Genomic DNA, 14,973 nt, shown 5'->3' on the forward strand with positions numbered 1-14,973 from the left:
AGGGAGAGGGTGTTAGAGGGGATTTCGGATGGACTGGAAAGTGTACAAGATTGGTGGAAACATAATTCAAAAGTAATCCTGAGCTGTGCAATCGAGGTGCTTGGTGAGACATCTGGAAAAATTAGAGAGCAGAAGGAGGGTTGGTGGTGGAATAATAATGTACAAGTGGCAGTGACAGCTAAGAGGAAGGCAAAGCAGAAGTGGGATGAGTCAAGAGTGGAAGAGGACAGAGAGGTGTACAGAGAGAGAAAGCAAGAAGCCAAGAGAGTTGTGGCACAGGCGAAGGACATGGCATATCAAGATCTGTATGATTAATTAGAAACAAAAGAACGACAGAGAAAAATTGACCAACTAGCGAAATGTAGAAATAAAGCAGCAAAGGACATCTTACATGTGAGGCAGATCAAAGACGCTGAAGGAAAAATATTATGGAGGGATGTGTACATAAGAAACAGATGGAGAATATACTTTGAGGGACTTTTGAATGAGGAAAATACAAGGACTCACAGAGATGGGCAGCCTTCTGAGGGGATGGTGCAGAACATCAGTAGAGTGGAAGTGACTGAGGCCATGAAGAGGATGAGGAATGGAAAATCAGTGGGCCCCGACAGCATTCCAGTGGAGGCATGGAAGGCACTGGGGGAAGAGGGAATTGACCTGCTGTGGGACCTGTTCATGAAAGTTTGCCAACATGAAAATATACCTGAGGAATGGAGGGAGAGTACTCTTGTCCCCATCTACAAGGGTAAAGGGGATGCACAAGACTATAAAAATTACAGAGGAATAAAGTTGATGTCCCACACAATGAAAATCTTAGAAAGGGTTCTTGATGGAAGATTGAGGAAGGAGGTGGAGATTGCAAAGGAACAATTTGGCTTCATGCCTGGTAGATCAACAACAGATGCTATCTTTGGGTTACGGCAGATGATGGAAAAGTTTCGAGAGAAACAACGGGAGCTACATCTGGCATTTATTGATCTGGAGAAAGCATACGATAGCATATGTCAGGTTGGTGTGGGAGATGCACAGAAATGTGAAGACAAGTGTTCGGACCTCTCTGGGACAGACAGAAAGTTTTCAAGTAACAGTTGGCTTGCATCAAGGGTCAGCATTAAGTCCGTTTCTGTTTAATATTGTGATGGAGGAGGTGAGAGAAGATGTGCCTTGGACAATGTTGTGTGCAGATGACATCTTGCTGTGTGCAGATTCAAGAGAAAAAGTGGTAACTAAACTGGAAAGATGGAGAAAAGTACTGGAAGAGAGAGGTATGAGACTGAGCAGAAGTAAGACAGAGTATATGTGTTGCACAGTGGGCGGTGGCCAGGAGACAGATCTGGAGCTGGAAGGAAATGTCATCAGGAAGGTGAGACTTTAGATACTTAGGTTCAACAGTGGAAGAAGATGGAGGAGCTGGGAAGGAAGTGGGATGTAGGATACAAGCGAGTTGGAGGGAGATGGCTGGAGTCTTATGCCATAAGAGGGTGCCGATCAATCTGAAAGGCAAAATCTATAGGACAGTAGTGAGGCCAGCTATGACGTATGCTTAGAAACTGTGGCCCTGAGGAAAAATAACATCAGCAGGATGGAAGTAGCAGAGATGAGAATGCTTAGGTGGATGTGCAGTGTGACCAGAAAGGATCATCTGAGAAATGACTGTGAGGGGAACAGTGAAAGTTACGAACTTAGGAGCGAAGATACAGGAGGCAAGGTTGAGATAGTTTGGTCATGTGATGAGGAGGGAGGACGAATATGTGGGAAGAAGGGTCATGCAGATGGATGTGCAAGGAAGGAGGAAGTGTGGGTGGCCAAAGAAGAGAGATGGAGGGAGCTGGTAGAAGAGGACTTGAGGATGAAGAACTTGGATGTGGTGACAGCCCAAGACAGGAGGATGTGGAGGAGACTCATCATCAACAGTGACCCCACTTAAGTGGGAGAAGCTGCAGAAGAAGAAGAGGTGGATAGAGACTTGAAATTTCGTGGACATTTTGCTAAAATTGTGAGGATGACAGAGTGGATTATGGGAATGATGTGGAGATGCCATTGAATACAAGAATTTGATCAGGCTGCATATGGATTACTGTGCACAGATTTGGTTGCTAGTTTTCAAAAGGATGATGGGATGTTGGAGAGGTTCCAGAGATGGTTAAGTTGGTTTCTCGTCTCTGGAAATGGAATATGAGGACAGATTGAGAGAATGCAAATTACAGAGCCTAGTGGATAGAAGGAAGAGAGGAGACTTGATTGAGTTGGTAAGAGGTAACCACCAGATTTTCATGGATAAGATTTTTCATAGAACATCTGGAGGTAGGGAGACAGAGGTCATCCCTGGAAGCTGTGTAAGGTGGGCATGAGCAAAGGGTCAAGGAGTAGATTTTTTTGCATGGAGAGTGGTGGTTGATTGGAATGCATTGCTTGAGTGTGGTGAGTGCAGGGACAATGAATACATTTAAGTCGAGGTATGATGAACTGTGGACGTGAGAGCGGAACCTCCCACAATGAGTCTCTTGACTCCATGGAGATGATGATAATAATAATAATAAATATCATGAGCCTGAACAGTCTGGAGCTGCTGAGCATTCTATCTCCACTAAACACAGAGTTCACTGGAAAAAGACAAGGATCTTTCATAAAAGTTGATTCCATATAGAATGAACATCTTTATAAAGAAATATGTGAAACATTACACCGTTGTCATAACTTAAATAGAGCCAATTGTCTACCTCTATCTTTCCAAAATAGTACTATCTTCTGTATATCAGAGACAGGAAAAATTAGCAGATTTAGTAAGCACTAGATTACTAAATAGAAAATTTTTATTACAGCCAGGAGAATAATCTCTTAACATTGATTTTTTATATTTACTCTCAATTTATGGGTAGAGTGTGGGGTTAGCCTAGTGGCTTTGCGCTTCGCAACCATATGCCTGGGGAAGAAGTGTGTCCCAGGTTTGATTTCCGTTGTAGACTTGAGGAATTTGAGGATCTTCCTCAGGCATAGCCAAGTTAGCTGGTCTTGGGCGCGGTCAGTAGGGTTTTTTCCGCCAGTTTATCTGCCGTTTTTCATCCCGCAAACAGGCAAACCGGCCCCGTGAACATACACCTCAACAGTCAAAAATATATCCCCCCCCCCCAGCAGCAGACCAGGCGACAGGTCAGTTGGGAGTAGTACTAACAAGTAGTCACATCTAAGTAACACGCGGACCCTGCATAGGAAGCGGGAATAACGCGAAGAAGAAGAAGACTCTCAATTTATGGGTAGGTTAATTTTAAGCTTATGTAACTTCTATTTAAAAAAAAAAATCAGCTAACATCTTTTTGTTCCTGTATAGGGAGTAGGTGAGGCTGTTTTAGTCCTAACTTTTGGAGACTGAGTGGGCAGTTCAGTCTCCACTGGTAGCCAATCAGAGATAGCAGGCCCAAGGCGATCACTAATTAATTGGTATGCAGTGAAGAAGGCAGCTAGCAAGTGGTGCCATCTCATGGTTCCTAATCCTAACACAATATTTTTAATGTCTGAAAATAGTGTGGGTTCGATGGCCGATTTTCTTGAGTTTACAGGACGAACCGAGTTTCCAGGAGAAAAAAACCTGCTAGCCCATGTCAGAGATCGACTAACTTGGGACGCAGTCGAGAAAAGGCTTAGAAAATGTTCCTCTAGTTGGCAACTAGGTTCGAACACCTTTCGTCATTCGGTCAAGCGCCATAGAGTGCAAATGTCACTTCTACTGAGCTACACAGGTTCTCTAAGTGTAACTTCTAAAAGAAAGGAAATCATAGATAGTGCTCTGTACATGAACAACATGTAAAAATTTAAGCTTTGATGAAAACTGGAGATGGTGTCCTATGTCTTTGGGGTAAACTTGTGTAACTTCTAAAAGAAAGGAAATCATAGATTGTGCTCTATACCTCATGAAACATGAACACCATAAAAACTTTGAAAACTAGAGATGGTGTCCTATGCCTTTGGGGTACAAATATCTGTGTGTGTGTGTGTGTGTATTATTTATTTTTTCCCAGTTAGGAAAATATTGACTGTTTTAGTTGTCATACATTAGCATTTATTTCTGAATTTCTTAATGCTATTGTTAATTGCCATTCTGTTTGTTTGTGCACTGAAATTGCATAGCTGTTTCTTTATATAAATGCCAGGAGTGTCAGGAATAAAGGAAATGTATTGGCAGCATTGATAACCTCAACCTGTCCAAAAATTGAGATCAGTGAAACATGGAATGGAAGATGCCATCACAGTAATAGAAGTAGCATGGTATAGCATTCATAATAATTGGTGTGTAAAAAAAAAGGGGGGGATATATATATATTGTAGAAAGTTTTTTTTTACCTTGGGTGTATTATACTTAAAGATACCAAGAAATTTTATACTTGGTTTTAATCCTTTTCCCAAGTAAGCAAAACAAAGTTTTGCACATGAACTATATTCACATCTAAGCTACTTGTATATATAGAGGCTAATGACTTCATATCACTTGCCTTAGTATGTATCCCATAATGCAAGGTGCACACACACCCTTTTCGGGCATGTATGATGCAGTGCATAATGGGAAGGGCCACTGCCCAGACCGGTTTCGACCTTTATTGAGGTCTCATCAGTGGGAGCCAGACCTGAGAGAGAGAGGTACCAAGGATGAAGTAATGCGGAAGTCATATATATCTCATATACAAGTAGACAAAAGGTGCTTGACCTTATTAATAAAAAAAAAAAAAATCTCTGGATGAGAGAAAGATGTAGAAAGTTTTGGGTGTATTATACGTTAAAGATACCAAGAAGTTTTATACTTGGTTTTAATATTTTCCCAAGTAAGCAAAACAAAGTTTTGTGCATGAAGTATAAGGTCAAGCACTTTCTGTTTACTTGTACATGAGATATATATGACTGCCTTACTTCAACCTTGGTATCTCTCTCCCGGGTCTGGCTTCCACTGATGAGACCGCAACAAAGGTTGAAACTGGTCTGGAGAGTGGCCCTTCCCATTATGCATTGCATTATACACTTAAAAGGGGGTGTGCTATGTATGGGATACATACAGGCAAGTGATATGAAGTCATTAGCCTCTATATACAAGTAGCCTAGATGTGGATATAGTTCACGTGGAAAACTTTGTTTTGCTTACTTGGGAAAAGGATTAAAACCAAGTATAAAATTTCTTGGTATCTTTAACATGTGTGTGTGTGTGTGTGTGTGTGTGTGTGTGTGTGTGTGTGTGTGTGTGTGTATATATATATATTATACTCACTAATATTTCTATGGTTTTCTAACCAGCATCATAAGAGCCCAATTGTAGCTGTGATAGGCACATAGCACTAAACTATGTAATTGAGGAAAACAATTTAAATTATAACTGCCAGCAGTAACTAATGTCCTTACATGGTGCCCTCTATGGATAAGATAACTATAAAGTTAATTTAGAGAAATCAGGTCTTAAAATGTCTGTTTCCCAATTCTTTGGTAAATTAATTGTATACAAATGCTAGAAGTACAAGAAACAAGGCATGTGAAATGGTTGCATTAATTGCATTTGTTCACCCAAAGATTCGGAATAATTGAGACATGGTTGAAAGAGGACGACATCCTGACAGGAATAGAGATGAAAGGGTATGATGTGTTTTGTGAGGATAGAAGGGGTTAAAAGGGAGGGGAAGTGCTATTGATGATAGAGAAAGAGTTATGTCTATACAATCGTTCATAATGAGTGATCATTATGAACGATTTTAATTATGGCAATATAGACTGGAATGATGAGATAGCAACTGGAAGTAAAGAAAATGAGTTTTTTGAGTTTTTCAGAGATAACTACCTCAGACAGTATGTAACAGAGGGCATACGAGGATTGAAGATCTCTGATTTGGTCATCTCATCAGAGGATGTAATTATAAATGAGGTGTCAAATCATCCACCAGTTGGTGAGAGTGACCATGAGGTGATTATCTGGGTGGTTGCCAGCAGCGTGAGGACCTCTGTGAGAAAAGAATATATATATGTGAAACTACAAGGGGGGGGGTGATTATGAAGAACTCAGGAGACAGCTTGCGGGTGTAGCGTGGAATGAGGAGTTAGCTGGAAAAGAAATCAATGCAGCTTGGTGGATTTTCAAAAACTATCTAGTAGATGCAATGTCTAAATGTATTCCAAGGGTGAGAAGGTTAATTAAGATAGGTGTGAGATGGATGAATAAAGATATTAAGCATGTGATATAGAGAAAAATGGCATTGTCGAGGCAGCATAAGAGAAGTGGAAATAACCAATTCCATGAGGTCTACAAAGACCAGGCAAGGAGGATGACTTGGTTGGTGAGGGTAGCTAAAGATATGAACAGCAGTTAGTTAATGAATCCAAAAAGAATCCTAAGGAGTTCTTTTGATATGTAGCCAGTAAAAGAGAGAATGATTATGGAAGGATGATATTGATAGGAGAAAATGGTATAAGGACAGCTGTTGCAGAATGTGTGGAGATACTTAATGAGCAGTTCATAAAGGTCTTTCAATCTTGTGAATGTGACTTCATGGAGAGATTGAGAGCAGTAGATGATGGGAAGGAGAGACTGACTGTGAGCAAGAGGTGTATGGGGAGTTGAGTAAACTAGATGATAATAAGGCTGTGGGACTTGATAATATATCACCATATATTCTGAAGGAATGTGCCAGGGAGTTGACACCTGCCTTGCCATATTTTTTTAATACGAGTCTTGCACTCGGTCAAGTCCCTAAGGAGGTCAAGATTGCGACACTTCATAAAGGAGGTGATCGAACTCAAGCATGAAACTATAGGCCTATCTGTGTGTCAGGTTGTTGGTCAAGTTGTTGGAGAAGCTTGTGAGAACTAGGATCCAGAATTGAGTTGCAACAATGGTATTATCTTTGATGGACAGCATGGATTTGCTAAAGGGAGGTCATGTTTTAGTAATCTACTTATTTATTACAATAAAGTGACTGCTTCCTTGGACAGAGGAGAAGGATACACAGTAATATACTTAGATTTTGCAAAGGCTTTTGATAGAGTACCTCATGATAAGTTGACAGTCAGACTAGAGACAATGGGGTTGGATATTAGCTTAGTGCATTGGATTGCAGACTGGCTATCTGATAGGTATCAACAAGTTGTGTATGGGGGAGCAATATCCAGGAAAAGGAAAGTCATTAGTGGAGTGCCTCAGGGGTCTGTTTTGGGGCCATTACTGTTTAACTTGTATATTAACGATAGAGGTGAAGATCTGGATGGAGATATTCAGTTGTTTGCAGATGATGCAAAGTTGGGATGAATCTTGAAGAGTAGTGAAGATGTTGTGGCCTTACAAAAAGACTTGAATGAATTTAGTGATTGGGCAAGGAAATGGGGATGTGAGTTCAATGTTGCAAAATGTAAGGTTTTAAAATTTGGAAAACAAAGATGGGATTCAGAATTTATGCTTAGTAAGGATATATTGTTGGGGGTGATAGTGGATAAGGATCTGAAAGTTTGGCGACACATAGCCAAAATTGTGAAGACAACACAAAGGCTTCTGGGAATGATGCAGAGGACACTGACGTGTAGAAGTAGGAAGATTCGTGTTCCATTGTATAAGGCTTTGATTAGGCCACACATGGACTGTTGTGCCCAGATTTGGTCACCTGGTTTTCAGAAGGATGAAGAGATGTTGGGAGGGTCCAAAGGCGATTGACTAAGGTAGTTTCTGACCTCTGGAATGTTGAGTATGAGGAAAGATTGAGAAAATGTAATTTGCAGAATCTAGTGGAAAGGAGGAAGAGATTAGATATGATAGAGACCTACAAGTTGGTAAGGGGTTATTGTTATGTCACTACATTCTTTATATTACTTTATTTTTACTTTTATCTTTGCCTTGCTACACTTAAGATTTTAATATCTTTTTCTATCTTAACTAACCTCAAGATCTAAATCAATCTTTGCCTATCGTGCACTATGTAGAAAGGCGGTCTAAAATATGGCCAATTCCTAGATTATTCACATTTATCTCTTAACTGATAAAGGTTCTTTCTTAGTTAGGAGCAAACCCTTAATGATTACTATCTGAGATTGTCTCCTGATCAGATACTGGCAAATTTATTTGATATGCTGTGCCAGCAAATATCTTAGGATAGAGGGGATTCTTATCCAAGGAGGCCTTCCCAGACTATTATACAGAGGTGAAGAACCTAACACTAAATCTTATTAACAATATACTCTGCTTCTGCTATGTTTAACTTAGTTTGCAATTGTGTCGGCTTCTAGAATATCATATTATCCCCCCTGCGCTTTGGTTCTAATTTATGAGTGGTAAATTGAATTCATATCTCAGGCGAATGTCAGGTTTAAAATACACAGCATTTTATTGAGATCTTAAATTTTACACAATCAGATATATTATGCACTCAATCAATTCATTATCACTACACATTAAATTAGATAACATCAACTAAAACTCAATTGGATATGATCATTAACTCTATCTATGAGATTAAACGTTAATACACACAACATGCTAGTCTTAAATTCTGTCCATTCTAAATTACGATAATCTCTCACATTAAATATTATCACAATTCACTATAATCTTTTCAGATAAGTTATCCAGTGGAGTCAGGCCACTATCAAATATATAATTATCTAAGTTCTCTATAAATTGTTCATGCTCAACAGTTACACAATTTCCCTTCTTCTTTACTCTAATTGGAGAAAATATAACAAAATTCTGTACATTACCATCTCTTGGCAGGATTACCAGATCCATCTATTCTGTTCACTGCTTTGTCTAGTACCGATCCTTCTTTTGCCTTTTGTCCACGTGGTGGGTCATGGTGGTCGTCCTGTTAGGCTTTACCGTGTGACGGATCTGTTGCCGGTCATTCTTGTCAGTGCTACCGGTTTGATAGTTGCTTTCCACTATTTCACTCCGGGGAGATGTACAGCCAAGGGACTAGGACTGTAGGTGCCGACATCTAATGTCTCCGTACAGTCTGGAATCCATCAGGTACCAGAAGAAGTTGGGAACGAGCAGGTCCGAAGAGGGAAAAGGCCCGAGAAAAGGGTGCAAACCCCTTTTATTTCTCTACCCTTGGCGCCTTCTTTTTGCTACTTTTTTTTTCCACACGTCACTCGTCCTCCATGCCCATGGGATGATCCGTTACACTGGTTCTCCTCGTGTAGTGCTGCTTTCTGCGAAAGCTCTTGCCTTAAGCCATGCATTCAACCGAACGGCTCGCACGCGAACTTTGGATTTTTGTTTATATCTTATTCAGTTATTCACTTTACATAGAATACCCTTTTATAACTATATTCAACACTAAAATTCTTTACTTGATTTTGAATAGACAAGATTACTTTTATAACTCTACATCCAAGTATTTACGGCCCTACATACAGTTATTACTTATTTCTTTTTCTGCTCAAGTACAAGTTTTCTCTATGTTGACCTATTAGACTTGTTAAATCTTGAATGAATAATTTCTTATAAAGTTTCTCCATTCAAGATCTAACATTATAGGATCAATGCTGGGGGAGATCGTGGGGAAAACTAGAGGTCATCCCTGGACCCTGTATAAAGAGGGTGTGAGTAGGGGAGTGAGAGGCAGGTTTTTTTCGTGCAGAGTTATAAATAATTGGAATGCCTTGCCTGAGAGTGTGGTGTCTGCCAAGGAGTTTGAATGTGTTCAAGGCATGGTATGATGAGCTGTGTGTGTGATAAAAGGACCTCTTAGATGAGTCTTTGACTCCATGAGGTGTTGGAGTAATAATAATAATAATGTAACCATACTTGAGGTTAGGAGAGTGCTTCATAGCTGATGCTGATTCTAAAAATAGTCTCTCAGAACTATAACGATTTCTATGTAATAAAGATATTTTCCTCTGTCTGATACTATGCGAAGGAATATCCAGAGCATGGTCTGTCAATCCTCATTAAGCCACATTTCCCCCTGACATAATTGAGTTATTCAGATTCATGTATGTACATTGAAAACCAAACATTCAACACAGCCACACTTAAACCAGTCATTTAACTGCACTATGTTAATGATGTGTTTGCTGTTTGTCCCCATAGTTTGTCTAGATACATTTTTGGGGCATCTTAACAGCAACACCCTACAATGAACTTAAAAGAAAGTAACAATTACCTTCCTTTTTTTAGATACACTAATGTCTTCTTAATGGCTCATTATCCTTCTCCATTTAGAGAAAATCCACTTATACAGGAAGGTACATAAACAATCACACTGCGACCCTTACCAGCAGTATGGCATCTTCAAAACACTTATTCACCAAGCCAAAGTTTATGTTCAAGTGATACACACCTTGAAACTGAGCTCAGGAACCTTTGCAATACCTTTTTAACCAATGGCTACAGCCCATACAAAATGGATAAAATATTGCATGCACCTCCTATCCTTCTAGCACCTAACACACAGGATCACAACAAAACATTCCCCATCCCTTATGTTGAGGGTACATCAGAAAAAATATCCAAAATTCTCTGCATATATGATCTCTATGCCACTTTTAAACCTTTCATTGCTAGCTACCTTCATACATTTTCCTGTACATGAACTGCATTCTCTTGAACATCCTGGAGAGTATAAAGTTCCCTGTGCCTGCAATTTAGTCTACTTTGGACACACTGGCAGATCAGTTAACATCTATATTGAAGAACACAAAAATTACATCTGCGATCATCTGTATGGCAAGTCCGGATTGGTGGACCATGCTCCTGATACTCCTTCACATAGGATCAGATGGAGGAAAACATCTTTATTACATAGAAGTCATTACAGGTGCGAGAGACTATTTTTAGAATTGGCATAGTTATGAAGCACTCTTCTAACCTTAACAAGTATGGGTACATTAATTTACCAAAGATCTGGAAGGCTATCATTTTAAGATTTGATAGCTGACTTCTCTAAATTAACTTTATGGTTATCTGATTCATAGAGGACACCATGTAAAGACATAACTTTTGTTATCAATTACAATTTAAATTGTTCCTCAATTACGTAGCTCAAGTGCCTATCAGTTATAATTGTGCTCCGATGATGCTGGTTAGAAAACTAGCAAAATATTAGTGTGTAATAAATATATTTGTCCCCCCTCCCTCTTAGTGTGTTTATACTGTAAAACATAGTTATGAATCATCAATGACACCTAAGTCTTTCTATATATATATATATATATATATAGGGTATAGCATATTTTGGCAGGATAGGAAGAGTAAATGCAGTGGTGGAGTTACTTATAAGTGATAAGTTGTTCCTCTCAGAGTGGAGGATTTCAAGGGAAACAGCACTAATGGTTTTGAGAGCATATGTGTGAGGTGGAGGTGTACAATACAGGATACAGTGGGATGTTACCGTAAGCCAGGGAATACGGAGGTGAAGGTTTAGGCAGTTAAGTGTAGCAGTGCAAAACAAGTGATAATTATAAGAAATTTTAACTATAGCAGTATAAACTAGTAAGAGAAAACAGCACATTGTAGTAAGAGAATAGAATTTCTGGAATTCTTGATGGATAAATGTCTTAAGCAACCTGTAGTAGTAATAGGAATATCAGATTCAAGAGTTTTGGATTTGGTCATTGCCTCAGAGGATTTGATTGCAACTGAAATGTCATCTGTTTCCCAAGTTGGAGAGAGCGATCATGTAGTCTTTACTTGGGGGATGAATAGATATGCAGGTGATTACAATAATCTTAGAAATCAGCTTCAGACAGTTACATGGATGGAAGAAATGTAAGTGCAAGATATCATCAGTGCATGAGAACTAGTGAAGAAATATTTATTAGTAGCAATAGTAAGTTTTATATCTGAATAAAAAATAGAACATGGTTTGGTGTAAAGGATGACACACAATATCAAATAGGAATTGCAAATGGGAAAAAAAAAGTTATGAGAGAGGAGCAGAAAGCAAATGCATGAAACAATATAAGATCAGGCCAGGAAAGTGACTAGCACTAAGATACAAGGAAAATCTAAAAGATTCTTTCATGATGTGGCCAGTAGTCTGAAAGAATGATATTGTTAAACAAAAATGGGAGTAGAGTGCCTGATAGAAGACAGGAGTTGTTTAATGATCACTTTATTGGGATATTTCATTCTGGAAAAGTAAGTTTTATTACTAGAGGGATGGGGAGAGGGCTCAAGGTTTAGAAGTGCTTGACGAGAGCATATTTCAAATGCTAAGTATTCTAGACATCAATAAAGCAATGAGAATAGATGGAATTTAGCCATGTGTTTTGAGAGAATGTGCTAAAGTGCAAACGGTTGTTGAATTGGCTTTTCAATGAGAAAGATGGGGAATAAGAGAAGTTGATGATTGTTTCATAAATAAATCTTCTAAGAAATGACAGTGTAAATAAATTGGTCAGTGAGGTGATGGAGACCAGATAACATACTATGGTATATTATTTTTATTATTTTATGCTTTCACTTCATTTCACATGCACAGAAATTTAGTCCTTATTCCCTTCATCACCATGCCTTTATCCATCTGGCAGGCATGACCAATGACCTCTTTTACTTCTGCCACTCTCCCGCTCTGGTTGATGGAAATTATGAAATAATACACTTAAGTCTTGTTTCTTTTATCAAATACTATATTAAATAATAGTGTCTAAGTAATTACAAAAAGTAACCTTCTCTTTATCTTGCTCTTTTTTGTTCAAAAGCTAAAAACTCCTATAATTATTAATTTCCAACTATTTAATCTCATTAGCTGTCTTAGTCACTTTTTTTCATATTCCTATAAAAAGAGTGCAAACACTGTATTACCTTCAAACTGATAGCCTTAAAGCCTTTGCCATTATTGTTATCTTAGTTCTTTACTACTAATAATAATAATTATTATTATTATTCAGGCCTCCATAGAGTCAAAAGACTCATCGTGGGAGGTCCTTTCTAAGAAAGGCAAGTCTATCAAGACTCATCGAGGGTAGTCCTTCCTAAGAAACACAGTCTATCATACCACTCCTTAAATGCATTGACCGTTCTCGCTCTCACCACTTCATCAGGCAATGCATTCCATGGTTCAACCACCCTCCATGCAAAGAAACCACTTCTCACCCTCTTTCTCACAGTTTCCTTTCGTAACTTCCAGGGATGGCCCCTTGTCGTGACTCCTTCCCGCTGTTCAACTAAGCAAAAGAATTCCCCAGTGTCAAAACTATAACCACCTCTCAACAGTTTAAAAGTCTCAATGATATCAACTCTCCTTCTTCTATCCACCAAACTCTGCAGTCCACACTCCCTCAGCCAATCCTCATAACTAACATTGTACAGTCCCGACACCATCTTTGTTATCTTCCTTTGTACCCTTTCCACAATTAATTTATCCCTTTCAAATGCTGGGGACCAGATCTGAGAACAATAGTCTAAGTGTGGTCTGATGAGTCTTATACAACAGAAGGATAACCATTTTATCTCTGCAGGTCAGTGTCCTTCTCATTATTGCAGCAATCCTCTGCGTTACCTTCACTACCTTTGCAATATGTCCCCTAAATTTCTATCAATCATCAAACCCAGATCTCTTGTCTCTCCTACTTCCTCTAGTTTAACTCCTCACATAGAGTATGCAGCGTCCCATTGATGTGCCCCAGACTTCAAGACCTTACATTTAGCTGCATTAAACTGAAACCCCCATTCATTTGCCCATCTATCTAGCTTATTCAAATCCTCTTGCAGGGCTACCACATCTGCACTATTACTAATAACCCTTCCTAGCTTCGCATCATCTGCAAACAACCCTTCCACTATCATTAACAATGTGTCTCTTCCTCTTTTCTTTTTAATCTTTCAATAAATTTTGATATTGTTAATATTCTCTTCCCATCAGTATATATTAAATCAACCATGGCATACTTATGCCTGTAATCTTGATTGATCTACCCTATTTATGCTGCAAACTTCTCACCCTTATTCCAAATATTATTTTGCATTAATAAATAAACTTTAACTCCCTGCTATTCAGCCACACATTAGTGGCCTGAATTGAAGGTCTCTCTAATCCCCTCCACATCCATTTTATGTTCCTTTTATCTTCTATCATTCCTTTTTTTTTCTCTCCCTTTCAGTAGCAACTCACTGCACATTTTCTCTGAATATTCTAATTAATCACTCACGCTAATAAATTTAATGCTGTCACTTCTTTAACATATTCTCTCTTACACCCAACAACAACTGCTCTAATATCTTATTACCCCTCCTATTTCCCCCTCAACAGATGTAATCCTCTATCAAAGTGTTCCCTTCTCTCCTAAAACCTATTCCAGGCATGCAAAATTCTGTCGTATTCTTCTTATATATTTTGCCTATTTTTTATTTTTTTTTCAGTCATTGCTTTCAGGTTCTCCTCTGTAACTCATACCTTAGGTAATACACTGTCCATTCTATCTCTTGCACAGCTCTGTCTTATTGCTCTCAACAAAACTTACAGATCCTGTGTCACATCACTTGTACTGTGTTTGAAGTCATCTGTACCAACTATTCATTTCATATGCTCCTTTTACTCCTGGCTTTGAAATTTTTGAAATAAATATTTTGAAACACTCCAAAATATTTATTTCCCTATGAAAACCTTTTATCACATTGCTCAGGATCACCACACAGTATAGTCACTCATTTTCAATATCCTACTCTTTAGTTTCAGTTGTGCACTGACTTTCTTCTTTATATTCAACTCTCTTGAAGATTTGCTCGTTTTTTATTTCCACTCTTTTTTCTCTTTTTGAATCACTTAATGCATCCTGCTTACATTATAGTCCCAACTACTTTCTGGTATCATTCACATATCTTTCTCTTGCCTTTCATCACCATATTTCATTTCTACTGTCCATTTTTTTTTTTTTTTTTTTTTTTTTTTTTTTTTTTTTTTACATTGCTACTATTTTCTACATTCTACATTATTTTCGTGTCTATTTCTGTTGCTCACACATCCATTTTTCTTTCTCTCTCTCTCTCAGAGCTTATAGCAAATAATTATTATT

The 14,973-nt window shown here is 38.5% G+C and overlaps 1 protein-coding gene across 1 annotated transcript in view; it reads left to right on the plus strand.

Annotated features, from left to right (window-relative positions):
- The window catches only part of Pde11 (Phosphodiesterase 11), a 384,638-nt gene that overhangs the window by 306,683 nt on the left and 62,982 nt on the right, over nucleotides 1-14,973 (plus strand). The window lies entirely within an intron of this gene.

The sequence above is a fragment of the Typopeltis vanoorti genome, chromosome 14, assembly GCF_054136105.1.
Source record: "Typopeltis vanoorti isolate ZY-2024b chromosome 14, IOZ_Tvanoo_1.0, whole genome shotgun sequence".
Lineage (NCBI taxonomy): Eukaryota > Metazoa > Arthropoda > Arachnida > Uropygi > Thelyphonidae > Typopeltis > Typopeltis vanoorti.